The sequence below is a fragment of the Dermacentor andersoni genome, chromosome 2 (genome assembly GCF_023375885.2).
Source record: "Dermacentor andersoni chromosome 2, qqDerAnde1_hic_scaffold, whole genome shotgun sequence".
Classification (NCBI taxonomy): Eukaryota; Metazoa; Arthropoda; class Arachnida; order Ixodida; family Ixodidae; genus Dermacentor; species Dermacentor andersoni.
Window position 1 is genome coordinate 24,505,913 of NC_092815.1, and position 27,623 is coordinate 24,533,535.

Below are 27,623 nucleotides of genomic sequence, written 5' to 3' on the forward strand. Positions count from 1 at the left end.
TGCACTTAAACTTCTAATATTAGCTGGAGACGTCGAATTAAACCCCGGGCCCCCTAAGCCCGATCCTTATACACCCAGTATTGACGTACTGTCTTTGTTGAAAACATTAACCGAAAAAATGGATAAAAATCATCCTGAGGTAGTGTCACAGATTAATAAAGTCATGGAAATTCAGAGAAATCTCCAGAAAGAATTGAATGGCACAAACGGCAGACTAACAGCAGTCGAAGGAAAGATCGAGTCAACTCCAAACGTTACACAGAATGACCTTGCCACTACAGTATCCACTGTAGTGCGCACTGAAACAGCTACCCTTTCGAGTCGGTTAGATGAATTTTAAGATAGATTACGGCGCGAGAATCTGATTTTTCACGGTTTTTCTGACAAACCATCCGAGTCCTTGGCTGATGAAAAAAAAAGCGTACGTGAGCTCCTATCGTCCTCCCTAAACATACAGCTGGCTGGTGAAGCACTTGTTCATTCACACAGGTTGAGTAAATACGTGCCAAATAAGTGCCGCCCAATTATTGGGAAGTTTTTAAGCGCCAAGTTCAGGGAGGTCATTTTTTCAGCACGCAAAAAATTAAAACAGACCGGTATTAGTATTAATGAGGATTTCTGCCTTGCTACACGCACATCCCGCAAGAGGCTACTGGAATTTGCAAAAAAAACCTCGGAGAACCGTATTCAAATCACCACAGTAGGCGGTTTTGTTGAAGAGCAAGTGCTACGTATATGTAGCGTAAATCGATGGCGTGTGCGATGTACCTTCCGACGGCGGTTCACCTGCTGCGCAGAGCCATGATGTGTTCACACTTGCTTCAAGTAAAAATAGTTTCTCATAACTATCATCTAGGCCAAATAGTTCATCTAGTGATGTTAATTTTCTTTTTTTTTTCGATGTTCGCTGTGTTGTTAACAAGCGTGTTAACAGAGCTTTCTGATCTAATGGACATGTGTAGTACTGGTGTCGTCGTACTTATGGAGACATGGTTATCGTCCAAAGTGCGTGATAGCAAAATATTTGAGTGTAAAAAAGTGTTCAAGTTTTACCACGTTGATCGTGGTTCTAGATCAGGAGGAGGCGTTCCGATAGCTGTTTCCGATCACATTGTCTCTTATCATGTTCCCACTGAGTCAGCTTCAAAATTGTTTGCGCATGCGTGCGCATTAACCACTACGATATAATTTTTTGCGTTTGCTATCGGCCACGTAAGGCTGGGCATAATATTTCTTCTGATTTACATGATGCTTTGAATGCTATTATTGTTAAGTTCCCTCACGCACACATATTTATTTTAGGGGACTTTAATTTCCCTAACATTGATTGGTCCGGACCTTTTCCTGTTCTCAAGAGTCCTCAAGTGAAAGTGCTGCCTTCGTGAAGTTATGCGCTGATTTCAACTTCACTAAATTAGTCGCTACTCCAACGAGAACTACTTCGTCCAGCGCTAACGTACCTAATTTAATTCTAACAACAGCTCCTGATCTCGTGCATTCACTTGTTTTTCCACCAGTACTGAGCGACCGCTGTGTTATTAACTTTTCTATTAAAGCAACTGGTAAACGCCCTACTAGTGAACCAAAATTCATTAGAGATACAAGAAAACTGATCTTTCAGTTAGTAATAGTGAACTAGCAGCCTTCTTGGAAGGCTGCATGCCCAGAATTTATGAGCGCACTTTCCAGGAAAACTGGACAAAGTTTAAAAAGAAAGTTAGCTGTCCCACAAGCAAATAAGTACCTCTGCGGGTCACCCGTCGCAAGCGAAGATCACCTTGGTTTATTATACCTATATTTAAGGCGCAAAAAAACACACACAGCACACAAGAGAGGAGAATGGGCAGAATGTCACTCACAAGTGAAGTGAAGTTTATTTTCCCTTTTGTACAAAGGTGGAAGAAGACACGCATATACATACTCTCAGTCAGCGCCTGCGCACTAAGCACACTCAAGCATCAAGCACGGTAAGATAAAGCTCTTTCAACAAACTTTTTCTTTGACTTATACTGTGATAACGTTTCACTAAAACACAAGGTACTTTTCTTACTGATATAAAATGCTTCTATTTTTCCACTAGCTTTCGCATTTTAGCTTCTGGCCAGAATCTGCGCGTCCGAAAAGTATGCCTCACAAGAACACGAGGGGCAGTTTATAGCATGCTTGGTATATTAGGTTAGGGCCCTGTTTCTTTTGCTCAACGTTTCGTTCATGTTCCCTGATCCTCTCATTTACACATTAATGTGTCCTTAAAGCGCCTTCAGAATCGGAAAAACCGCTTTCTCCGAAAAATAAACTTCAGGTATGGTCACGGTGACTGGGTCGCATATCAACACATCGCCTGGAAATATAAAAATGTGATTAAGCACTCCAAGCATTCTTCTTTGGCACAATTGTACCTGCTTTGTTAAAAGACGACCCCAAAAAGTTCGGGAGAGTTGTTAAGGGCGCTCGCGAAAACGTATTGTCCACAACTGACGACGGTGGCGTTGCCGTTTCTCTTTCGCATTGTTGTTACGTATTCAACGAAGTATCTTCAAAAGCATTTTTAGATGAGCGTGCTGAGTGCCTGCCAGAACTTTATGACGCGAGCTTTCCTACAATGGTTCCTGTAGTAATCGATTACGATGGCATCGTCGATCTTATCGTTGATCATCATGCGGCGTCGATAGTGTAAACGCAAATTTTTTGAGAAGTACGGTTGCTAACTCGTCCATTTTTGGTATGAACTTTTTGCTCAGATTTTAAATTCTGGTGTGTTGCCTTGTGATTGGAAGGTGGACAAAATGGTGCCGTTGTTGAAATTTGGCGACCCTTATTCTGCGGTAAATTATAGGCCTACCTCGTTGAGTAGTGTCCGTTGTAAGATCTTTGAACATGTCATTTATTCTTACCTGGTTAACTTTCTTGAAGCTAATTCTTTTTTCACATCTCTTCAGCATGTTTTCATCAAGACATTCTCCTGTGAAACGCAATTAATTTCATTTGCTAATGAACTATTAGTAGCTCTAGACTAGGGATCTTATATTCATTGTGTATTCTTAGATTTCTCTAAAGCTTTTGACCTTGTCTGCCATGAACTACTTTATCTTAAGATCAGTCAACTAAATCTTGACCCTAACGTTATTGCTTGGATAAAAAACTTTTTGTTAAATCAACAGCAATTTGTAACTGCTAATGGCTACGATTCTTCTCTCTGTCCTGTCCTTTCAGGAGTGCCCCAAGGTTCTTTCCTTGGGCCCCTTCTTTTTCTAATTTACATAAACAATTTGCCTGATTATATTAACTCCTCTATTAGGCTTTTTGCAGACAACTGTGTTCTATGTCGCGTGATTCCCTCTGATAATGACACATCAGTACTACAGACTGGCCTTGACAATATTTCTGATTGCTGTAACACATGGAAAATGAAACTCAACGCCACGAAGGGCGCATTAATGAAAATTTGACGTAAGATTTCCACTAACGCTTGTAAGTATAGCATAAATGGTTCCTCTCTGGAAGAAGTGAGTACTTACATATACTTAGGGATCCACATTAATTCTAACCTGTCTTGGCACCCACACATTATTTATATTGTCAGTAATGCTAACCGCATGCTTGGGTACCCGCGCCGTAATTTTTCAATGGCCCCTTCGTCTCTTAAACTCCTTCTTTATAAACTTTGTTCGTTCCAAACTTGAATATGAATCAGCTGCGTGCAATCCAATTACTGAAAGTCTTATTAGTCACCTTGAAGCTGTACAGAATCGTAGCACACGCTTCATTTTTTCTAACTACTCCCGTCTTTCCAGTGTTTCATCTATGAAAACAGTGTTACGGCTTCCGTCCTTTTCCTTAAGCAGGAAAATAGCACGTCTCTCCTTATTTCCTAAGATTTGCTACCATAACTCAGGTTTTAAGCAAGAATTACTTTCCCACCCTTCATTCATATCATCTCGTATTGACCATCGTTATAAGGTGTTTGTTCCTCGTAGTGACACTAGCCAACACTTTCATTCTTTCCTTCCTCAAACTTGTAATGATTGGAACCACTGTCCCACCTCCTCTGTATCTATTACGGACCCCAGTAACTTTAAAACTGCACTTGAATATTGTCACGTGGTCGTGACGTTGAATAACACAGTAGCAGTACTGTGAACGACAAAAACTAACTTTTATTGGGCGAACCTGTGCCCACAAAACAGGCTACACTTATAGCACAACGATAGCGGCGAACACGCTCGGCGATCGTCGAAAATCTGCTCAGCGGGTCAAGCGCGTCGGCTTTTATACAGCAGTCGTCGAATGTTCCAGACTAATCGCTGGGACCCGCGCGTATTCCACAATGTTCTACGCCATTCGCGTCAGGCGATGAAATCAGATAACATAAGGTTCGGCGACAACAGACAGCTGGGTAGAATCATCGATAACTTTCCAGAAACGTCGGATACATGCAGGCGCGTCCGTCGCTGTGCGATTACAGTTAAGCGGCGAAACGTGGTCGCCCGATAAAGATAAGTACACGTGTCATTACCCCCCTCTTAAAAAGCATCGCCCCGATGCTGCTAACAAACGAAAGTAACAAAGAAAAGCACTCGTAGCAAAGAAAACAAACTAAGGAAGTTCATCAGCGTCCGTAAAATGGTTTAAGGCGCACCACGTGGACCACTTCAGATCGTGCGCGGCGCCGCTGCGAGTGCGAAATGCCGTCTGGCACGACCTCATAGTCTAGTGCGCCAATACGTCGGATGACCTTGTAGGGTCCGAAATAGCGTCGCAGCAGCTTCTCACTGAGTCCTCGCCGGCGTATCGGGGTCCATACCCAAACACGGTCGCCGGGCTGGTACTCGACGAAGCGTCGTCGGAGGTTGTAGTGTCGGCTGTCGGTACGCTGCTGGGTCTTGATCCGTAGGCGGGCGAGCTGTCGGGCTTCTTCGGCGCGCTGGAGATAGGTAGCGACGTCAAGATTCTCCTCGTCAGTGATGTGCGGCAGCATGGCGTCGAGCGTCGTCGTCGGGTTCCTGCCGTAAACCAACTTGAATGGCGTGATCTGTGTTGTTTCTTGCACCGCCGTGTTGTAGGCGAAGGTGACATACGGCAGGACCGCGTCCCACGTCTTGTGCTCGACGTCGACGTACATCGCTAGCATGTCGGCGAGGGTCTTATTCAGCCGCTCCGTAAGACCATTCGTCTGCAGACGGTAGGCCGTTGTCCTCCTGTGCCTTGTCTGACTGTAGTTCAGAATGGCTTGAGTGAGCTCCGCTGTAAAGGCCGTTCCTCTGTCGGTGATGAGGACTTCTGGAGCACCATGTCGCAACAGAGTGTTCTCGACGAAAAATTTAGCCACTTAGGCTGCGCTGCCTTTCGGTAGAGCTTTAGTTTCAGCGAAGCGGGTGAGATAGTCCGTCGCCACGACAATCCACCTATTTCCGGAAGCTGATGTCGGAAACGGTCCCAACAAGTCCATCCCGATCTGCTGAAAAGGTCGGTAAGGAGGCTGGATCGGCTGTAGTAATCCCGCTGGTCTTGTCGGTGGTGTCTTGCGTCGCTGACAGTCGCGGCATGTCTTGACATAACGGGCGACATCGGTGGTTAGGCGCGGCCAGTAATACCTTTCTTGTATCCTCGATAGCGTCCGGGAGAAACCGAGGTGCCCAGCGGTCGGATCGTCATGTAGGGCGTGCAGTACTTCTGGACGTAGCGCCGACGGAACAACAAGAAGGTAGTTGGCGCGGACTGGTGAGAAGTTCTTCACGAGTAGGTTGTTTTGAAGCGTGAACGAAGATAATCCACGCTTAAATGCCCTTGGGACAACGTCGGTGTGCCCTTCCAAATAATAGATTAGGGCTTTTAGCTCCGAGTCTCCTCGTTGCTGTTCGGCGAAGTCTTCCGCGCTTATTATTCCAAGGAAGGCGTCGTCATCCTCGTCATCTTGCGGCGGCGGGTCAATGGGGGCGCGGGATAGGCAATCGGCATCTGAGTGTTTTCGTCCGGACTTGTAGGTTACGGTGATGTCGTATTCTTGTAGCCTGAGGCTCCACCGTGCCAGCCGTCCTGAGGGGTCTTTTAGGTTAGCTAGCCAACACAACGCGTGATGATCGCTGACCACCTTGAATGGCCTGCCATATAGGTAAGGGCGAAATTTCGCTGTGGCCCAAACGATGGCGAGGCATTCCTTTTCGGTTGTAGAATAATTGCCTTCTGCTTTTGACAATGATCGGCTAGCGTAAGCTATCACGTGTTCATGTCCATCGTTTCTCTGGACTAGGACGGCACCGAGGCCTAGGCTACTGGCGTCAGTGTGTATTTCGGTATCGGCGTGCTCGTCGAAGTGCGCAAGTACGGGCGGCGACTGCATGCGTCGTTTGAGTTCTTGAAATGCGTCGCCCTGTGGCGTTTCCCACTTGAACTCGACGTCACATTTAGTTAGCTGCGTCAGCGGCTCAGCGATGCGTGAAAAGTTCTTGACAAATCGCCTGTAGTAGGCACACATGCCAAGAAATCTACGCACTGCCTTCTTGTCGGTGGGCTGCGGGAACTTTGCGATGGCAGCTGTTTTCTGCGGGTCGGGGCGTACTCCGGATTTGCTGATGACGTGGCCTAGGAATAGAAGCTCATCGTAAGCGAAGCGGCACTTTTCTGGCTTCAGAGTGAGCCCTGATGACTTGATGGCCTCTAGTACTGTGGCAAGCCGCCTAAGGTGATCGTCAAAATTTTCGGCGAATACAACGACGTCATCCAAGTAAACGAGACAGGTCTGCCACTTCAATCCTGCTAAAACCGTGTCCATCACGCGCTGGAACGTTGCAGGCGCCGAGCACAGTCCAAATGGCATAACCTTGAACTCGTAGAGGCCGTCTGGGGTGATGAAGGCGGTCTTTTCACGATCTCTTTCGTCGACTTCTATTTGCCAATAGCCAGACTTGAGGTCCATCGAGGAGAAGTATTTAGCGTTGCAGAGCCGATCCTATGCGTCGTCTATCCGTGGGAGAGGGTATACGTCCTTCTTCGTGATCTTGTTCAGACGACGATAATCGACGCAGAAACGAAGGGTTCCGTCCTTTTTCTTCACCAGCACAACAGGAGATGCCCACGGGCTTTTCGACGGCTGGATGCTGTCGTCGCGCAGCATTTCGTCGACTTGTTCTCTTATAGCTTCACGTTCTCGCGGCGAAACTCGGTAAGGGCTCTGGCGAAGTGGTCGAGCGTACTCCTCGGTGATTATGCGATGCTTGGCGACTGGTGTTTGTCGAATCCTCGATGACGTCGAAAAGCAGCCTTTGTATCGCCGGAGCAGACTTCTGAGCTGCTGTTGCTTAATCACGGGGAGACTTGGATTAATGTCGTAGTCTGGTTCGGCAACCATGGTCGTCGGGGTAGATGCGGCGGAATCCGAGAGGACAAACGCATTGCTGTTTTCCAGAATTTCCTCGATGTATGCGATCGTCGTGCCCTTGTTGATGTGCTTGTACTCCTGGCTGAAGTTTGTCAGCAACACTTTCGTGTTTCCTCCGTGCAGTCGAGCGATCCCTCTTGCGACGCAAATTTCACGGTCTAGCAGTAGACGTTGGTCGCCTTCGATGACACCTTCTAAGTCAGCGGGTGTTTCGGTGCCGACCGAAATAACAATGCTGGAGCGAGGCGGGATGCTCACCTGATCTTCGAGCACACTCAAGGCGTGGTGACTACGAGGGTTCTCCGACGGTATCGCATGGTCTTCCGACAGAGTTATTGACTTCGACTTCAGGTCGATGACTGCGCCGTGTTGGTTGAGGAAGTCCATGCCGAGAATGACGTCTCGTGAACACTGTTGGAGGATAACGAAGGTGACAGGGTAAGTCCGGTCGTGAATGGTAATTCTTGCCGTGCACAATCCAGTCGGCGTTATGAGGTGTCCTCCGGCGGTACGAATTTGAGGGCCTTCCCACGTAGTCTTAACTTTCTTCAACTGGGCGGCGATGTGTCCACTCATGACGGAGTAATCAGCCCCTGTGTCGACTAAGGCGGTGACTGCGTGGCCGTCGAGAAGCACGTCGAGGTCGGTGGCTCTTTGTCTTGCATTACAGTTCGGTCTTGGCGTCGGATCACGACTGCGTCGCGTTGACTTGTGGCTGGTATGTGACGTCGTCAGGTCGTCTTTCGTCGTCGCATTCTTCCCTTCCAGACTTCGTCGGGACGGCGGCGTGTCGTTATGTCGTCGAGGTAGTTTCTTCGGCGTCTTCGTCGGCGGCGGAGGATCTTCGACAGTTCGACGGACAGCAACCGCACCTCCATCGGTTGCTGCTTTTAGTTTTCCGGATATGGGCTCGCTGACTGGCCCCGAGCTGGGCCAGTGTATGGTCGGCGCTGCGGCGACAGGTAGCGGCCTGGTGATGGTGAACGCGACGGTCGTCGAGAACTCCACTGAGTAGCCGCGAGGTAGTCAGCGATATCGCGAGGGCGTTCACCTTGCTGCGGGCGTGGAGCGTTGACGGCGAAACCTCGCAGTCCCATTTCCCGGTATGGACATCGTCGGTAGACGTGACCCGCTTCCCCGCAGTGGTAGCAGAGCGGGCGGTGGTCAGGAGCGCGCCAAACGTCTGTCTTCCTCGGGTAGCTGCGCTGGCCGACGGGTGGGCGTGCTGGCGGCGGCGGTGGTGGTCGACGGAATTGCGGCGTTACAGGGCCCTGGCGCGGTCGTGGAGGGGGACCCTGACGGCGGGCGACGGCGGCGTAAGTCATCGCTTCTGGCTGGGGCTGCGGTACTTGTGGTTGCACCTCAGCAACACCAAGCGATCGGTGCACCTCTTCTTTCACGATGTCGGCGATCGAGGCCACTTGAGGCTGCGACGACGGGAAGATCTTCTGAAGCTCCTCTCGTACGACTGCCCTGATAGCCTCGCGCAGGTCTTCGGAGGCCAGTGGTTGAACTCCGGCATAGTTTGTAGCGTTGGTGCGGCGGTCGAATTGCCGGTTTCGCATCTCGAGTGTCTTCTCGATGCTAGTGGCCTCGCGAAGAAACTCGTCGACAGTCTTCGGTGGGTTTCGTACCATACCGGCGAAAAGTTCCTCCTTAACACCACGCATTAGTAGCCGGACTTTCTTTTCCTCGGACATTTCCGGGTCGGCGTGGCGGAATAGGCGGCTCATTTCTTCTGTAAAAATCGCGGTGGTCTCGTTGGGCAGCTGCACTCGGGTTTCCAGTAGTGCTTGGGCTCGTTCTCGGCGTACGACGCTTGTGAAAGTCTGCAGGAAGCCACTTCGGAAAAGGTCCCAGGTCGTTAACGTGGCTTCTCTGTTCTCGAACCACGTCCAGGCAGCGTCTTCCAATGCGAAGAAGACATGTCGCAGTTTGTCGTCGCTGTTCCAGCTGTTAAATGCAGCGACCCTCTCGTACGTCTCGAGCCAGGTTTCCGGGTCCTCGAATGTTGAACCGCGGAACGTGGGGGGCTCCCTGGGCTGCTGCAACACGACGGGGGATGCTGGGGCTGCCATTGGGGAGGACTTGGTGGCAATCTTCCTGCACGTCTCAGGTAGGAGTCCGTGCTCTGGGGGCAGTCCTTGCAGCCGGCGGCTAGCTCGCTGGTCTTGGGCGACGTTGGTTTTGTCCTCGGGCTTCGGGCTTGGATCGCGGTTTTGCGGGGGCGTTCGGTACATGAACGCACAAGCACCTCCACCAGATGTCACGTGGTCGTGACGTTGAATAACACAGTAGCAGTACTGTGAACGACAAAAACTAACTTTTATTGGGCGAACCTGTGCCCACAAAACAGGCTACACTTATAGCACAACGATAGCGGCGAACACGCTCGGCGATCGTCGAAAATCTGCTCAGCGGGTCAAGCGCGTCGGCTTTTATACAGCAGTCGTCGAATGTTCCAGACTAATCGCTGGGACCCGCGCGTATTCCACAATGTTCTACGCCATTCGCGTCAGGCGATGAAATCAGATAACATAAGGTTCGGCGACAACAGACAGCCGGGTAGAATCATCGATAACTTTCCAGAAACGTCGGATACATGCAGGCGCGTCCGTCGCTGTGCGATTACAGTTGTTAAGCGGCGAAACGTGGTCGCCCGATAAAGATAAGTACACGTGTCAATATGTTACCTAACATTTGCTCTTTCTTTATATATATTCATTGTTGCCACTCCATTCTGTAACGTCCTATGGGCCGTGAAGGTGTTTAAAAAAATAAATAGATAAATAAATAAATAAATAAATAAATAAATAAAATGTAAAGGGCAGATCAGTTCTGGGGAAATCGATTCTGTGATCCTCAATATTCAATGTGTCCCTCTGCCTAAAGTTTTCGGTTATTTTAACCTCACTCTGCCATTTGTATGCCTCCTGGTTAACTCAGATAATAGAGGATCCTTCCTGGAGAGGCATTGATAACTGGTTCGATATCCACACCAGGACCAGATTTTCTTAAACAGAGAAGCACTCTTTCTGTGAAGCCCATACGGGGTGTGATTTGTAGCTTCATGCTACTGTTGGGTGTATGGAAGCTTTTTGTACTCATTAAACGCATACAGTATTATGAGTACCTTTTTTGAAAATTTTTTTTCTTTTCTACTTGAAGTATAAATTTGTAGAATCCTATTTTTACCCATTTTCATAAAAACGCGTACGACTAGACGGGCGCTGAACTTCCCACTGGCGTTTATTTCAAACGACCATCTATTTATGTTATTTATTTATTTTCAAAGTACTGCAGGCAGCAGTGCTGCCCGCAGGTGAGGTTTTCTATCTTATTTTACATGAAGTCCAATGAGAAAGAATTCACAAATGCATTCACATTTGTACAATCAACAACAGACGCTGGCAGACATTTCCACTCTTCAGTTGTGAGCGAAAAAAGGACTTCTGAAACATTTTTGTCCTCGCAAAGTACGAGCGGATAACACTGGAGTGATTAATTCTAGATTATCTGTTTTGTGCATGGGAAAGATAAGTTTCGCGCGGCAGACCCATTCTGTTCTGATAGATCAAATAAAGCATTTTTAGTCTCGCAATCTTTCGCCGGGCACGGAGGGGCTCCAGTTTCAGTCGCTGCATCATATAGGTAACAGATGAATATCGATAGTTCAGATACAATAAATCTAGAAGAGAGGCGCTGAATTCGTTCTATTTGGGCAATATCTTTAATGTAGTGTGGGTCCCACACTACGGAAGCGTACTGAAAGACTGTTCGAACTATAGTGCGGTATGCCTCTAGTTTAGCACCTGACGGCGAGTGTTTTAATTTTCTGCGCAGAAAGCAAAGTTTTTTTTAATGCAATTGTGCAAACGTTCTTCAAATGATTATCCCATTTTAGGTTGCTTGCGATAGTTAGTCCTAGATATTTGACAGACGTTACAGACTGAATATTTTTATTAGCAATGCAATACGTATGAGGCAGTGGCTTTTACTCTATGGTTATTGTCATAGCAACTGTTTTATAAAAATTGATGTACATGTCGTTTTCTTAACACCAGTTCGCAAGTTTACAAAGCTTCTTGTTCAGTAGTGTTTAACAAGAGGAGCTATTAACAACACTATACATCACGCAGTCGTCAGCGAATAATTTTACTGTAACAGAATGATCGATATTAGAAGTGATACCGTTTATATAAATTAAAAATAACAAAGGACCAAGTACGGAACGTTATGGTACCCCTGACAAGACCGGTAGGTCAGCAGACCTACCGGTCTTGTCACACTCCACAAACTGTGTGCGATTTTTCAGATAAGCCCGCAGCCTCAGTATCTATCTCTCAGGAAGCCGCGCCTCCCTTAATCTGTCAATGAGCAAAGTGTGTGGCACACGATCGAGAGCTTTTGACATGTCAAGTAAAACTGCATCAATTTGTTCACCATTATCTAAAGCGGAATCTAAATCAGTTTATAACCGAACATAATTGCGTATATAGTTGTTGAGGCAGTCTTCCGGAAACCATGACGACAGTCAACGAAGAATCCTTTCGATTGGAGGTGCTGAGATATATGGTGCGCTAATACATGTTCAAGCAAATTACAGCATGTACCTATTAGAGATATTGGTCTGTAGTTGTGAGCTGTTAGCCTGTCTCCTGATTTCAACACGGGAACCACTCTTGCTGTGAGCCAGACTGTAGGTAAGGAGCTTTGATTGAGCCTAGCGTTAAACAGAACATAAAGGTAATGGCAGACATACAAGGCAGACATACGGCAGACATGTCAGCGCCGCTTGACGTTTTTGTTTTAACATTTAAAAGAAATGAACATATTCCTTCACGAGCAAGAGCTAGGTCAGGCATTAGGTTTTCAACAGGTGGTAGATAAGAGTTTTGATGCAGTACGCATCAGGTAGAAAAACATGCATCATCATACAAAAGATTGCATAAGTCAAGCAGTTCATACAACGATTGTATGGTCAATCAGTTCGCGTTCCTAGATTCGTCTTCGTCTTTAGTGAATTTTTATGAAGACCGTCAAGCTGAACCAACATTCACAATGGTAACAGAGTGAACAAGACGGCAACTGAGTGAAAGGACACAGTCTGCGCTCGTCCTATGTCCTTTCACTCCGTCGCCGTCTTGTTCGCGCTGTTACTTTTATGAATGTATACCAACTCGCCCAACTTTCCACTTTAATGAACCAACACGCCAAAAGCAAGGTATTGTCGCATTTTTAAGTATGCGTAAATGAGGTATAAAAAAATTGACCGCCCTTCCGAAGAGAGGTGCAAGCGAAGCTCGGGGTCCGCGGCTCTTCGTTGTCGTAACGCGTTGGCTTCGCGCTCCCTAACGGTGAGGTCGGTACATCGACGATGAGCCCTTTCTCGGACGAGTTCCCGGTGACGTTCATGAAACGCAGCCTGCTCTTCGACACAACGAACCGAACATGGAGGAGGAGGAGGAGGAGGAGGAGGAGGAGGAGGAGAAATAGACGGAATGACAGCGAGAATGCCGTGCCTGAAGTCGCGGGAAATGGCGGGTGCGAGACGAGCGAACACGCTATCACACCCGTTTCCTCTTCCGGATGGAGGGAACGCCTGGGATTGGCTCGCGCCTTGCGCTGCGTCTACTTCTTCTTTCACATGAAATGATGCTTTAAAGCCCAGGTATGATGAACCGAGAGTGGCTTTTCTTCTTTCGTGCTATTTATCACTGTAGCAAGAAAAAAAAATACATCCAGTGCCTAAATCGGTTAGTGTGGGGGTCTCGCAACCCGGAGGTTGGTAGTTCGAATCCGCAGCCCAACAAGTAATTTTTATTTTCCCGCGGCTTGGGTCTTTTCGTACGGCCACACCAAAACCGACGCTGACACGATTGAGGCAATACAACCTTCGCTTGAAAAAAAAATTAAACGGTGGTTGTGCGAGGAAATAGAACTGGAAATAATTCTTAAGAAAGGAACCTTCATAAAAGAATGAAGACCCACCGTGCTTGCTCAGTGGCTATGGGATTGGGCTGCTGAGGACGAGGTCATGGGAGGGAATCCCGGCCACAGCGGCCGCATTTCGATGGCGGCGAAATGCGAAAACACCCCTGTACTTAGATTTAGGTGCACGTTAAAAAACTCAGGAGGTCGAAAGTTCCGGACTCCTGCACTACGGCGTACCTCTTAATCAGAAAGTGCTTTTGGCACGGAAAACCCCATAATATATATATATATATATATATTTTAAATAATGAAGTGGTACCTTTAGAATCCGGATAATTCCTTTATGTTGCCTTTCGCACATTTTTTTCTCTCTGACCTTTTCTGTTCTTCGAAATAATTAGCATCACCCAGGCATGCAAATGGTGCAATTTCTCATCGTCTTTCTTTGATGTTCCTTATTTTTCTAAAGAAACTGAGTGCTGACAAACTTCGTTTATATTTATTTACAGGTGATCGTAAGACATCTTTTGCATTATCGAACGCTAATATGCGTGGAACACACGTATAGGCTTGTTTCTATTTGAAGACAGAGCACACGACCTGAACTAGCCAGAATTATAACATAGAACCGGACCACTTCTTTTCGAAGCCGCATTGCTCGCGGATCTTGCTCTCTTCTTTCTTTTCCTTTTTGTCGCAAGTACCGGTGCGCAGATCGCATGTAGAGATGCGGGAAAGGAATAGCTTCGCAACACCGGCGAAATTTATTATGTTATGAATAACCCCAGTGCACCCTCTCTGTTTCCTGAAACGAACTATTCTGCGCAATTTCCTGCGGAGTGTTTGTGAAGGTAATCGCCTCAGGCTTCGCCACATATGTTACGGTCGAACATATTGGTGCTGGTGCTAGCGTGATGAATCCTATCAATGGACGTAGCCTTTCAAGGCCACTTGGCATTAATTGCTAAATACGTCAGTGAGCTACTACTGAAGTGTTACTCAGAACTTTTATAGCTGCAGTTCTAAAACCCATCGCGTGTTTGCTCGTGTCCACCGCTGCTAATAGCGTAACCGAGGAAGGACTGTGCCTTTTTGGTGTCTCTGCATTGATTTTAGTTTTCTCTTCGCTCGCTGAAACGAAAAAATCTTTCCTCAAACTTCACAGCATTGAAGCACCTACTTTCGTGACGAGTTTCACGTAAAAGATAAAAAGTGAGGCCGCTACAGCGTTTCGAGCGAAATTCGTTATGTGCCGCGACCATTAACCAGCGCCTGGTTCCACAAGTATATCAACCATTCTTGGCGGATAATCACGGTAGGGGGCGCGCGGACCTTGTTTTGGTGATGTGTGCCACGCGTTTCCCTCCGCATACGCCTTCGCACGTGCGACCCACGCTACAAAAATGGTGATCCGTGCATTCGACGCCGGCACACTGTGGGCACGCCGGACAGGAAAACCTACTTTGGCCTTAATTAGAATCGCGACCTAAGTGGCCTTTAAATTGGATGCAGCAGATTGGCCTTCCGAACATCTTTCCTCTTCTCCTACCTATATGATACGTGCACCCCTGCTATGTGATATAAGCATACATGTGAATCCGGGCGCCCTGTACAGATTTCTTAGTTTTTTGCGTGCGTCTGTTTGCTGACGCTACTATCCACGATCAACTGTGGGGAGGGTGGTATTGCATTCAGCCATTGGGGCATAGCAGCAGCTTCTTGGCTGCGGCCGGTAATCTTTCAACCATGCAGGTGTATGAATGTTGACATAATAATGCAAGAGCATTTTTTGCCTACCTGCACCCACTATAGCCAGGCTTGCTGCCATGCCCCGAATTGATGACAGCGAAAGAAATAGAATAAGGAAATGTATCCCTCTTGCGAGGAATCAAACCAGGGCCTGCAGCATGGTAAGCCAGTAACTATCTTCGGCGCCACTCTAATCAGCTGACAAGGGGAGCGTAATTAAGTGTAGCAATAGGACACTCGCATAGAGTGATCATTGGCGTCACTCATCCCTACGCGACACCAGATGTATGGCTAGTTCGTTTTGTTGTGACATCCGTCTCACGCCGCTATATATAACCCGCCCACCAAGCGCCACAATATTTAGAGATGGGTCCTCGGAAAAGACATCCAACAGAAGAAAAAGAAAGTGCCTGCTTGAGCTCGAAACAATGACCGAGTCATAAAAAATTAGAAAAAGTTCCCCTGCAAGGTATCGAGCCCGGGCTTGCAGCATGGTGCGCAAATAACTATCTAACAAAAACTTGCTGCTGAGCTAGTTGGTTCATGACTTAAAAACAAATGTTACGGCGCTAAACAGCCGAGGACTAAGTGAGACACAGGCGGCGCCTGTATATGTCGTTTGTGTCTCGCTTCGTCCTCGTCCTCTTAGCGCCGTAACTTTTCCTTTTAAATAACTATTCTCGGAGCTACGCTGTATTAGTTTTTCTCTTGTCTTATTTGCATGGTCAATAATTATCAACACACGAGTTCACAGAAGAAGTACCTGAGTAGATATCCATAACATGTACCAACTAGGTTTCCGCCTGCATGTGTCAGAAGCTAAACTCTTGGCGTACGCAGACGACTAGCTATCTTTTGCGTCAACAAAGAAAGCGTCATTGAGGCAGTTAGAGTGGTTAAACAATTTAGTTAGATCTCTGGAAGTGCCGTGAATTGGGGAAAGGGAATGCAGTTTAGGCATAGGGAATGGTCGTCGACCCCAGATGCTTTTGAAAACATTCGGTGGGAAACTACTGGGGTAAAATATCTTGCTGACCTGCTTGAGTTCTACAAAACAATGATGAGTACTGGTATCAACACCTAAAAAAGATGCGTAGAAAGGTTGACACAAGGTAAGTGGTTCTTATGTCTACGTGCGCCAGACTAACAGTGTAATTTGTTCATCATTAAGATTTGGTACGTAATGCAGGTGTTACACCATGCTATTTTATACATACAAAAATTCCACCGCATAATTGCTGTTCTTATGTCGGCCTTGAATTGAGTGACCTAGGGTGACTGCACAGACTGCGACTGTTTTTGTAACGCTCTCAGTGACTGGACGCTCGCATGTTGCTGTCACAGCGCGGTCTATACAGTTAAGCAGGTGACGTCGTAGTTAAGGGATGCTCAGTACGGCGCACCCCACCAGGTTCACACCGGACCACAGGACCACACCGGAGCGTGTGATCCTGAATAATTCGGAAAAGCAGTACGGACCTACTCGCACTTCGTATGAGTGAGTATCGCATGCCATGTGGCATGAACAGGCGCGACAGGGCATGCGTACACCCAATCTTCTTTGCGGCGAACACCAAGTATTTCCTCTTTGAAATCAAACCGATAAGGTCGCCACTGTACCTTGCGTGCAAAATGCATGCAGAACGATTTAGCCTACATAATCCGCGCTTGCAGGCTATATGCACTGCAAAGAATAGCCTTAATGTCCGCACTCAACATTCGCCAACTGCAATCCTTTGAGCTAAGACACGTTCTTGGCCCATGGACTTGCACTGCCTGTGCATATCACACAACGAAAGCACCTTTGCGTTTCCTGAGAGACACTGGTCTGAATGAGACACTTTAGTTGACTGTTCACTGCTCTGTTTTCTGTAAGGCGTGTAACTTTGTTGTGAGCTATGCACATAATTTAATTTTTCATCATGTACATATGAAGCGGCGCGCCAAGCAAATCTCTTCAGAATCCATTAAAGAGCTGCTCTCTCTGTCTCTGTTCTCTGCTATATTTCCTTCCTTTATTTTTGCTCCTCTTTCTCTGTCATTTTGGTTATTTCAAGCATTCCTTAGCGGCTGGAGTTTACTTTTGATGACTGCGATAGCCGGTCCTTAGGTGGCCTAATTTCTCACTACTGATCATTTATTAAACAAGCAAAGAAGATGGGGGTCTAGGTCGGGGACACCTCTTTGTGCGGTAGCGTGTAAACATATTTTTTCGAGACGTTACTGTGCGTCAGGTGAGAAAGGGCAACGTACTGCCCCATTTTGTTGTCGCCACAAGCAGCAATCCCCGTACAATTACAGGCTACTTAAAGGAAGTTGTCGCCACTGTGCCCTTCCTAAGCGTTCATCTAAGAGCCCGTTTCTGCGTTGAGCGTCGGCATGCTCGGCCTAACCGAGCGAACGATCACAGCGAAGGATGAAATAGCGAAGGCGGAGCGCAGCGGGGCGATGAAAGAAGGCGATAGCGAAGAGAGCGCGAGCAGGAAAGCGGAGGAGGTGAAAGCATGAGAAGAAAAGCATAGCGCCGCGCAAGGCGGACTCTGCGGCGACAACCCCTACGAGATGGTGCCAGAGCAGCGCACCGTCGTCTGTTCACCGACGACGCTATCGATAAGGCTTGCGGCGAGCGCGTCCACTGATACCATATCTCGAAACAAAGTGCTGCATCAGCCGAGGTCTGTCTGCGGCGGCTGCTGTCAATCGCACCCACGCGTCACCCATGCGCTGCCTCTCGCGATCTCCCGATTAGCGAAGCGGTCCCAGCCACGCTACTCACAGCGTTCTCTTCCTAATATAAGCTGTGTACCTATACAGGGTGTCCCAGCTAACTTTAGCCAGAGTTTAAAAATATGCAAATGCCCCGTAGCTGGACAGAACAAAGGTAAAGTGGTTTGCCGTCGTTGGGAGATACTCAAACTATTTTTTTAAATTCCTCCCAATTAAATAATTAGTCTTTAATAATTAATCAACGTTTCAAATATTATAATTAGATGAAAATTGTCAATGAGAAAACTCCAAAGCAACATAAGATACTCGCGATACAGTTTTCTGTTGATCAATACGTGCTACATAAAAGTGTTTTTCCGAGCCTGAAAGTAGCCCGCAAATGCACGCAAAATTGCCGCGCGACTGGCCGCTCGAGGCACATTGCGTGTATTCATGGGCTGTTTTCACGTTCGCGAAAACACTTATGTAGCACGTAGCGAGGAACAGAAAGCTGTATAGGGAGTTTTTCATGTCACTCTACAAACTCACTAAACGCGGCCTTCCAGCCGCAGTCTGTTTAGTCCCACTGGCCCCAGATCACAGGGTCTACGCGATGGGACGCCACAAACAAAGCTTCAATTACCGCAGCCTTCCAACCTCTGTCGGTTTTATGTCGCTTGCACTGCAGATTTTGGGGTTCAGCATCTCTGATTTCGAATAAACTACAACGCCATTGCATATGTGTCTATATCCGTCGTAAAGCTTCTGTTTGGGAGAGCCCGCGTTCTCACTTGCTTGAGTCGCGCCGTGCATCAGTGAGTGCCGTGAAAGAGCGTAGGCAGATATCGGCAGAGGGAAAAGTGCTTGAAGTATCCAGAGAATCCAATTTAATAAAATTGAATAATTAACTTTTTGTTGACTGCAGTAGGTGAGTATGTTAGTATTGAAAAGTTATAGGCAGTTTTGTTTCTACACAGTATCAGTTTGAAGAATTCTTCAAGCGCGTTTTTGCTCCAAGATATCCGACTTCAAATTTTAATTGTCGTTCGCATGATTGCCCGCGCAAGAGAGTTAGGATCGGCGCAAAGCTCCTCCCTCATGTTACGTGGCTGCTGCGTGCGGCATTTAGCCTGACAACGGGGCGGAGGCATAGGCCAAGACGATAACTGTTCTCCTTCCCGTCTCAGCTGGCGAAATCAAGATATGGCAGCGCGGTGTGCCGTGTAGTTGTTGATCTTGATTTAAATAAAACTTGCGGTAGTTCGAAATCAGCACTCACCTTTTTTGTGTAGCCCAGGCAAGGACTATGCTCACTCGTCTAGTCACCATTACGCACGCGCACTGTCCTCCGGCTTCACCGCTCGCGCAATTATCTCGGCATGGCAGCTGCCGCCACCGCTACAGGCTGCGCGGCCGCGTGTTACCACAGTGGTTCCGAGTTCTTCAATTTTTTAATTTTTGCCTATAATTCACTGTGGACGCAGGAGCGAAGCATTTCGTACACTTGCGTCTGTTCGTGCAAACCACTGTAATCAACAACTGATTTCTTAATTCAGGCGCCGTCTTCATTTTATTGTAGCTACTCCCTACTTACATGTTCAATATCACTTTTCAGTTGAGTTCCAGAGGCAAACGCATGCATTATATACGCACCGCTATTTAACCATCAATAAGCGGGATATTTGTGCATTTATGCGATATTGTTTGATGAGAAAGACGAAGGCTTACGTCATTAAGATACTCCTTACTTTTAGGAAAATATTTGACCCACCACACCTAAAGGGTATGCATACCTTCAAAAAATCCATAGTTAAGCCCTGACCTAGCCGTAGGCAACAGACGTGTGCGGCGCACATTGCACCTGCTACTCCAAAAAACAGCATACGCTTCCTGAGATAACGGCGTTCCACTCTTAGAAGGCCGAGTAGCCAAAAAAAAACGGGGAGAAAATATTCGAGAAGACATGAGCAGTCGATGGGAGGTAATACGTCGTGCAGTATTTATAAGCGAGTTAAAACAACAAGAACTAAAGTGCGACTGGGGCTTAGGAAACACAGAAAAGAGCGAGCATGTCGGACGGGTGAAAGTCAGGGACCTGGAAAAGATCAAAAAGGCGCCTCGACTTAAAACTACGATGCCCGACTTGTGAAAGGGAACAATCTTCTTGGTGGCCTGAAGGTTCTTCGGGCATCTAGGAATCTCGTCGGGTAGAGAAGTGCAAATAAAGAAGCCGAAACCAAATCTAATATTGGAAACGGGCGAGTATTGAGGCCACGCGGTCATCGTGAACAGAAAGGTGTACGCGTGCAGAGGAGATACGTTGCCTGGGAGAAATCGATGCCGCGAGATAAAGACGGTAGGGCAAGCGGGCTCTTTCACGGCCCCACGGCGGCAATAAAAATACGCTTATAACAATAACGACACCGCCCACATCTTGGCTCAGCAAAAGTAGGGAGCACAGAAAAGCGGAAAGCGAACTCTTCGCGGTCATCGTTCTGGCGGGTTCGTTCACCAAAAGGACGCTGCACCAAACACTGTGCAAAGGCGAAGTGCGCTAACTGGGGTTGTTCGCAATAAAACGCCGCCATGCCTCCTCCGAGCAAGCTGCCGCCGCAGCGGATCTCTACCTCTTTAGGCGAGCAAGCATATATCGCTCGGGCGAAGGCTGTGGTCGAGTATTTTGCGATTTGCTCAGAACCACGTTGATCTTTGTATTGTGCGCGCAAGCGCGGAAGACTCTGCTAGCACGTTTCACCCGATAGGTGGTCGGCAGGGCTCTTGTCGACGAGGCCATTCTTATCGACGGGGTTTGCGTCTACCAAAAGATAACTGCGTCAATACTTTTTCGTGATTTGATCCTACATAAAAGTAAATGGTGAAGAATGAACATGGATGCACGCGTACTGGGGGTCATAGTAGCAGCATGCAGCCTTGAACAGATGGATCAGATACCAACTAATGAAGCCGCCATTTTAGAAGGACTTTGGCGCTCACAGGTCTTTTTAACAGAACGGCAATAACTGGGCTACCAGTCTGCAATACTGCTATGAATGCAACATGCGATTTGCTGATGCAAGCTGTACCTTTCAGAGTGCTGCGGAGTTTTATGAAGACAGAGTGCATTAACCTCAACGAAAGCGAGAAGATTTCGTTTTTTTTCTTTTGCCAATGTAGTACCGAAATTCTTCTCATACAGTTTCATTTCCTTTCATTCTATTCCATTCACAGCTTCCTCATGACAAATAGTGTCACGGGATAACAATTGTGTGCAGATGACGCATTGCACCACGGTGGTGGGATCTCTTTTGACAGGAAGGTGTGGTAGATTCATTGCTCTTCCATTATTAAATTCGTAAAGTTGCAGGGGTATGGAAATATATTATTTAGCAAGTCTCTTCTACCATCGCCTTGGTGACACGATAGCTATTTCGCATGTCACTCCCGACCACCGTGGTGAAGTTATCCGTATGCCACTAACCCAGCGTCCCGAGAAAAAAACAAGAAACGAACACGTACAATCAAATTAGAATAAAAATAAGCGAATAAGACGGTAACAGGCCCTCATCCGTTGCTCACGTGATAAATGTGATGAGATTATCAGATCGTATCATTCGATTATAATCCGTCGACATCCGCACAAGATCTAACTCGTGCGTGTCATGCAGTGGCGTAGCCAGAAATTTCGTACGAGGGTGGGGGGGGGCGCTCACATTGGAGCTCGGCCTGCCCCTTACAGAATTTGTCGAGGGATCAAATACACGAATAATAACTGCATTGCCATCGCCAAAGATGCTGCAAACCAATTCTTGGACGCTGCACACTGACAAGTGAAATATGCATTTTTTCATTAAAGAATATATTGGTATGTCCCGAAGTTCTGCCATTAACTGATATAAATGCTTCCACTTTTTTGTCTATTTAATAAGTAAAGAAAATAACACACGAACTTTAGAACTATATCAGTTCGAAATCGTCAAAGCAGTGCATGCCGCTGATATGATAAATGTAAAGGCCGTGAAATGAACGAGTTGAGGACAAATATTTTAATGGAACTTTGTCATTGAAGAGCGTTGTTTACATTTTTGTACAAATGCAACGGGCAGGCAAAAATCTCAATGACGCTGTTCTTCGTTTCAATGCATTGCGCAAGAGCAGCTGTCACCATGGTCGTGTATTGTAATTGCACCGAAATTATAGTCGCAACAGAGATCAAATATAAAAAGCAGGAGTTCTGCAATATATACATTATTGCAATATATACATTATTGCAATATATACAATATATACATACATGCGAAGATACGATGGAATACACAAATGCGAAGATAAAGCTTGATAAAGGGCAAAAAAGTGTCACTGAAAACAAAGTTCACTGCATATATCCACAAAACCTCATAACAAGATATTTAAATATACATATAAGTCTCCAATAAATCTACGCATCTAAGCAAAAGTCATTGTATACAGGGTGTCTCAGCTAACTTTAACCAGAGTTTTAAAAAATATGCCGATGCACTCTAAGGCGACGCGACCAAATGCAGGTTGCTTGCTTTTGTATGTAGTGCGTCACGCTATTTCTTGTATTTCTCCTTAATTAGATTTTAGTCAAGATTTTTTTCTAACTTCTGAAGCAGCGATACTAGGAACAAAATTCTAATTAGAAAGTTGCAGAGTGGTTTGCAAAACGTCCGAATAAACAGTTTCTGTCTTTCTATTCATTTTGCATTAGGGTAGTTTAGCTTACTGATGAGGACCGCGAAATACAAAACACCACGTTACATGCCCGCTTGCACGTCGTGATTGCACTGCTCCCAAATGTTCCGCGCACAAACAGCCATAGGCGCGCTGCCGCTTAAAAGGCGAAAGGGTAGCGACGTAGGCGTTGGCTGTGCCATTTACGCCAGCGATGTGCTCCCCTCGCGACAGTTCGTTATAGCGATAAGCAAACGAAGCGGTTATCGCTTGTGCTTCCGGAAGCAACAAAGCCGTCACTTCGTATAGCTGTAAGGAAATTGAACATCCCTAAATAAAAAAAAAAACTCCGTTTTCAGACGGCTGAATATAGTAGAATAAGAGTATCTTAAGTGACCAAACGCCGTCTTTCACAGAATTTACGTTTATTTTTCACGCGCTTTCCCAGCAAGTGCTCGAAGAGGTCACCTTCTGCAGCCAAACGACACTGGGATCTTCTGAGAAGGCTTGCTGTCGCTGCCTTGAGCACCGTCGGGGAAATGATGTGGCAGACTTCAATTATCTTCTCCTGCAAGGCTTCTGGAGTCGTCATTGCCGTCGTGTATACGTGATTCTAATATAGCCCCACAAGAAAAAGTCAAGAGGGTTGAGGCCGGGTGACCTTGCTGGCCACAGGACAGGCCCGTTTCTCCCTATCCATTGCGCTGGGAAGGTAACATCAAGTCATGCTCGTGCATGACTGCAGGTATGGGCTGGGGCCCTGTCGCACTGATACCACATTGCACCAAGCCGGGCTAGTGGCATGTTGAAGCAGAAGTCTTCAACCGGCCCTCGAGGTCGCGGGATCGAATCCCGGCCACGGCGGCCGCATTTCAATGGAGGCGAAATGCGAAATCACCCGTGTGCTTAGATTTAGGTGCATGTTAAAGAACCCCAGGTGGTCGAAATTTCCGGAGTCCTCCACTACGGCGTGCCTCATAATCAGAAAGTGGTTTTGGCGCGTAAAACCCTATAATCTAATAATTAATAAAATCTAAAGCACGACTTTGGAAATGTCAGTGCACTTTTCGCATCAAAAGTTTGTGATCTTTATACCCATAAGGTTTCGGAATTGAAATCCATGCTCCGCCGTAGATTCCGCGGCATCTGCGAGATGCCGCAACGAGCCCACTCGCCATCAAAACGCCCTTGAAACTTCGTGCTCGGATGGGGCTCTTTGCGTTATGTGACTCCAGCTGCAGGGGGGTTTCCACGAAATCCAGCCCAAGTTCCCAATCTTCGCGCGGAAATGTCTTTTCGAACGTGAAAAATACATTCTAGACAAAAGCCAGAGTGATTTCCGGCACCGGGGGTTGTTTCGGTCGGCGGTCTATGACAGAACGAGAAAATTTCGGGGGGGGGGGGGGGGGGGCTGAAGTGCCATAAGCCCCCCTCCTGGCTACGCCCCTAGTGTCGTAGTATGACATTATAATCCATAGTCTCATTTTTAGTGGTTATGTGTTGTGATGTGTAGTGGCGTGTCTTCGTAACCTTCCTGTGGCAATTTCGGAGCATTTCATGCATGGGAGATTTTCATAGGGTGACTTCTGTCGCGAATAACGCAAGGACGTGTGCTAAATTCGTACACTGCGCACGGGTATAGTCGTAGACACGCTTTCGATGATGGGCCGTTTTGGACCGCAGAAGTCACACGATATCAAGCTGCAGTCGAAGGCTGTCGTAATGCGTGTTTATTCGATAAACGCGCATCAACTCAGAACCAAGACCCCTGGAGAGCGATGTAATCAAATTATTAAATAATAAAATAATAAATAGGCTGCTATCACTAGCACAGTGAGTAAGTATGACGGGTTCAGGCACCTGTTATCGCCAGCTTCCTGCCGTTAGAGTGCCGGCCACAAATGGGGCAAAGGCCCATTTGTGGCCTACAGTCACCATCAGTAAATCACCTCGATAAGTACATCAGTAGTCCATCGGTACGTATCACGGTTAAATGCCATTGGTAAATTACATCGGAAAAGGGTAAAGTGGCTGTGATCACCGCCTCTGCGTTTAAGCCCATTTACAGATAGAGAACGATGTGGCCACAATTTGTCATTAATTTGGTTACAAAAACGTATACTACAATAGCGAATGCTTAAACACCACTCTTTGTCTAAGTTCCCCTAACTTCAATATGTACCAGCCAGTTTCTACTAAGTCAGTCTATTTTGTTCGTATGTCCTCATAAAAACGTGCTGTGTACCAGTTTCTGCCACCCTATGAGCTTTGGAGTAATTAGATGCGCAGCTTCACCATTAGACAGGCCGTTAAGGCCTGTGAATTTCTGTGCGTGGCGGTGTGTAAATTAAAAATAAAGGAAAAAAAAAAGCACCACCCGTGGTTTTAAAGGATTAACTACATTCTTGCTCCAGCTTTTTTGCATCGTTGAGCGGAGAAAGGAGCGCGCTCAGGACGGGCTAATCTCATTGAACACAGGTGCCTTTTTTGGTTGTCTTAACACCCAAAAAGTAAGAAATTAAGCCTGAAAAGACACATAAAAAAAGACAAGTGAGTCTGACTGCGTAGAATCCGGCAACAGCGTAGCTCAATGCGGAGAGCTGCGACTCGTACTACCACGGCCGGACTGAACTCTGTACTAGCCAGTCAAATTCATCGCTCGCCATCAGGTAGCAGCACTGGGTGTTATAGACTTCAGCCCAACAGGCTTATAGCTCAGCTGTCATCTTGCTACCTCGCGTACCTCAGGCACGCCGTCAATCCTGGCCGATCGATTAAGTTGGCCAAGCTACAATGTAGTACATTTACCGACTTTTTGAAAGTGATTGCCGGTAGCACCTCCTAAACAGAATTTATCTTGCTGTTCCGAAGAGGGTGATGACTGAAATGCTACAGCCGAAAGAGAACGAGAAGCTATAGCTTGATCTCGCCCCAGTTTCGTCAGAAGGCGTACGAAGGGGAGCGCCGAAATAAATTTCCGTTGGTGCTGCCGCGATAACCTTCGTGAAGTGGGTGACTGTACCTTTGTGTCGAACGCAAGAGGACCCGCACAGCCAGAAGAGGCATTGCACGCTTTGGAAGGAAAGACCAAATGGGCGTTGCGAATAATCGCATCGTGCTCTGGTATCAAGAAAGGCATACACAGATATATCGCGTACGTGAATGAGGATGGGCCCATTGATACCTTTTAGGCTGCCTCTGGCATGTCCCTGTGTTTTAAACTTGGTGATAGCACTGACGGTCCACCTTTTAGTTTTAAAACGCTATTGTATTTAAGAACACTGTCGTTATATTAACGGGGACACCAACTCCTCCAGTGACATCGGCGTGGAAGAACATAGTTCTGCCGTGCTACATGCACCTAAAAGCATTAACGCCATGACGGCATTTTGGAGTCGGCTGCAGAAAAGGGAAATCACAAAACAGGAAAGAAGGAACATAGGTTTATCCGCGCGGAAACATTCAACGGCGCTCTCTCTCCGATCGGTGTTCTCACTAAGCGTTCATAGAAGTTGAAAATGGCTGCTGTTTATGCACACTACACTCTCCACTTCCCTGAACTCAGTTACGTATAGAAATTGTAGCTCTTTTTTTCGTCTGGTATTTCTCGGTCGGCTCCGCCGTGAGAGTGCGCGTTTGCGTGCGCGTACAAAACCGTGTACGCAGCAAGTGCTCTCCGAGCATAAGCCTGACTGTGCATGTTTATGCAGACAAGTGTGTGCCGAGGCGCTTGATCGATGAGCTTGCATGGCAGACTCCATGCGCATTGCGAAACGTTTTTAACGCAGTTCTCTTTCCGGAGCGCACGCCATTGTGGAAGCTGTCCACCTTCGTCCTGCCGCCAGACATAATTTCGTTCACCGGAGGAGGGGCATGATGCGCTTGCCTGCTCATCGTTGTTACCCGTTTCTCGCTAGCAGGCGCTTACTTACGTGCAAGGCAGGCGAGTGAAACTTTTTAAGCACTTTTACGGCTGGGCTTCAGCACTGTCGAAACGCCTTCTCCCAACTTTTGCAGCTCATGCATTTGTAGTTCTCGCTTTCCCTTTCGTTGTCGTCGTCCCTGATGCTGTTTTACTTATAGCTGTTGCTGTGTTTGTACCAATTCGTAACAATTAAATTCTTCCTGATGATCAACTTATGTAAGTAACTAGTCTGATGGTGAAAGAATTTCTAGACTTACAAGAATATTCGGTCGCAATTCAGAGGCCTGTACTTTGTACATTGCATTTTGTAGCTTCTAACGCAGGCGTAAACAATCATTGTTCATTGGAAGAATGATTCAAAGCGTTACGCGATGCCTGAACGCGTAGAAATCAGGAAAAAAAACGTCAGGTGCTAAAAAAGTAAATTGTAAAAGCAACGTAAAGGCAAGTGTTGATCTGATTCTAAACAAAATTACTCCAGGTATTATATCATGCATACAATATGAAAGCGATAAAGGGCCGACCCGCCTGAATGGCTTAGCGGTTATGGTGTTGCGCTGCTAAGTACGAGGTCGCGGGATGTCGCGGATGGATGCAGTTTTGGTGTTTATGTATGTTCTATCTCTGCAAATAAAGAATTGCCTAATGCAGTTGTGAGCAACGAGGGTTCTGCCGAATATGAAAATGCGTTAGATACTTTCTTTTGCGAGGGTGTATACTAAACTTTTGCTACGAGCATCTTTGTTGACTTTTCTTTGTATAACTACTGTTCTTTGCTCCTTCTTTTTCTCGTTGTTGCTGTTGTTAACTACCAAGTGCAACAGTGAATTTGTATGTTACATAGAAAATTATGTATCATGTATTCTTGACACATCACCCTCCCTGCAATTACCCCAACAACGGGGTTGACAGTATCAAATAAATAAATAAATAAATAAGTAAATAAATAAATAAATAAATAAATAAATAAATAAAAATAAATAAATAAATAAACATAAATGAATAAATAAATAAATAATTAAATAAATAAAAATTAAATCCCGGCCGTAGTGGCCGCATTTATATGGGGGCGAAATGCAAGAACGCCCGTGTCTCGTGCGTTGGGGGCACGTTAAAGATCCCCTGGTTGTCAAAATTAATCCAAAGTCTCCCATTACGGCGTGGCTCATAACCAAATCTTTATTCTGGCACGTAAAACTCCAGAATTCAGTCATAAAGGGCCTCAGTTATGTATTTATT

At 46.6% G+C, this 27,623-nt stretch overlaps 1 long non-coding RNA gene across 2 annotated transcripts in view; it reads left to right on the forward strand.

Annotated features, from left to right (window-relative positions):
- LOC140215907 (uncharacterized) overlaps nt 1–27,623 on the forward strand; it is a 213,845-nt gene that overhangs the window by 232 nt on the left and 185,990 nt on the right. Inside the window, exon 2 of one of the 2 annotated variants that reach the window (XR_011892500.1) lies at nt 1,896–1,967. The exons of the other annotated variant lie outside the window; for it this stretch is intronic. This is a non-coding gene — a long non-coding RNA (uncharacterized lncRNA). The remainder of the gene's footprint in view (nt 1–1,895; nt 1,968–27,623) is intronic. 2 annotated transcript variants of the gene reach the window in all.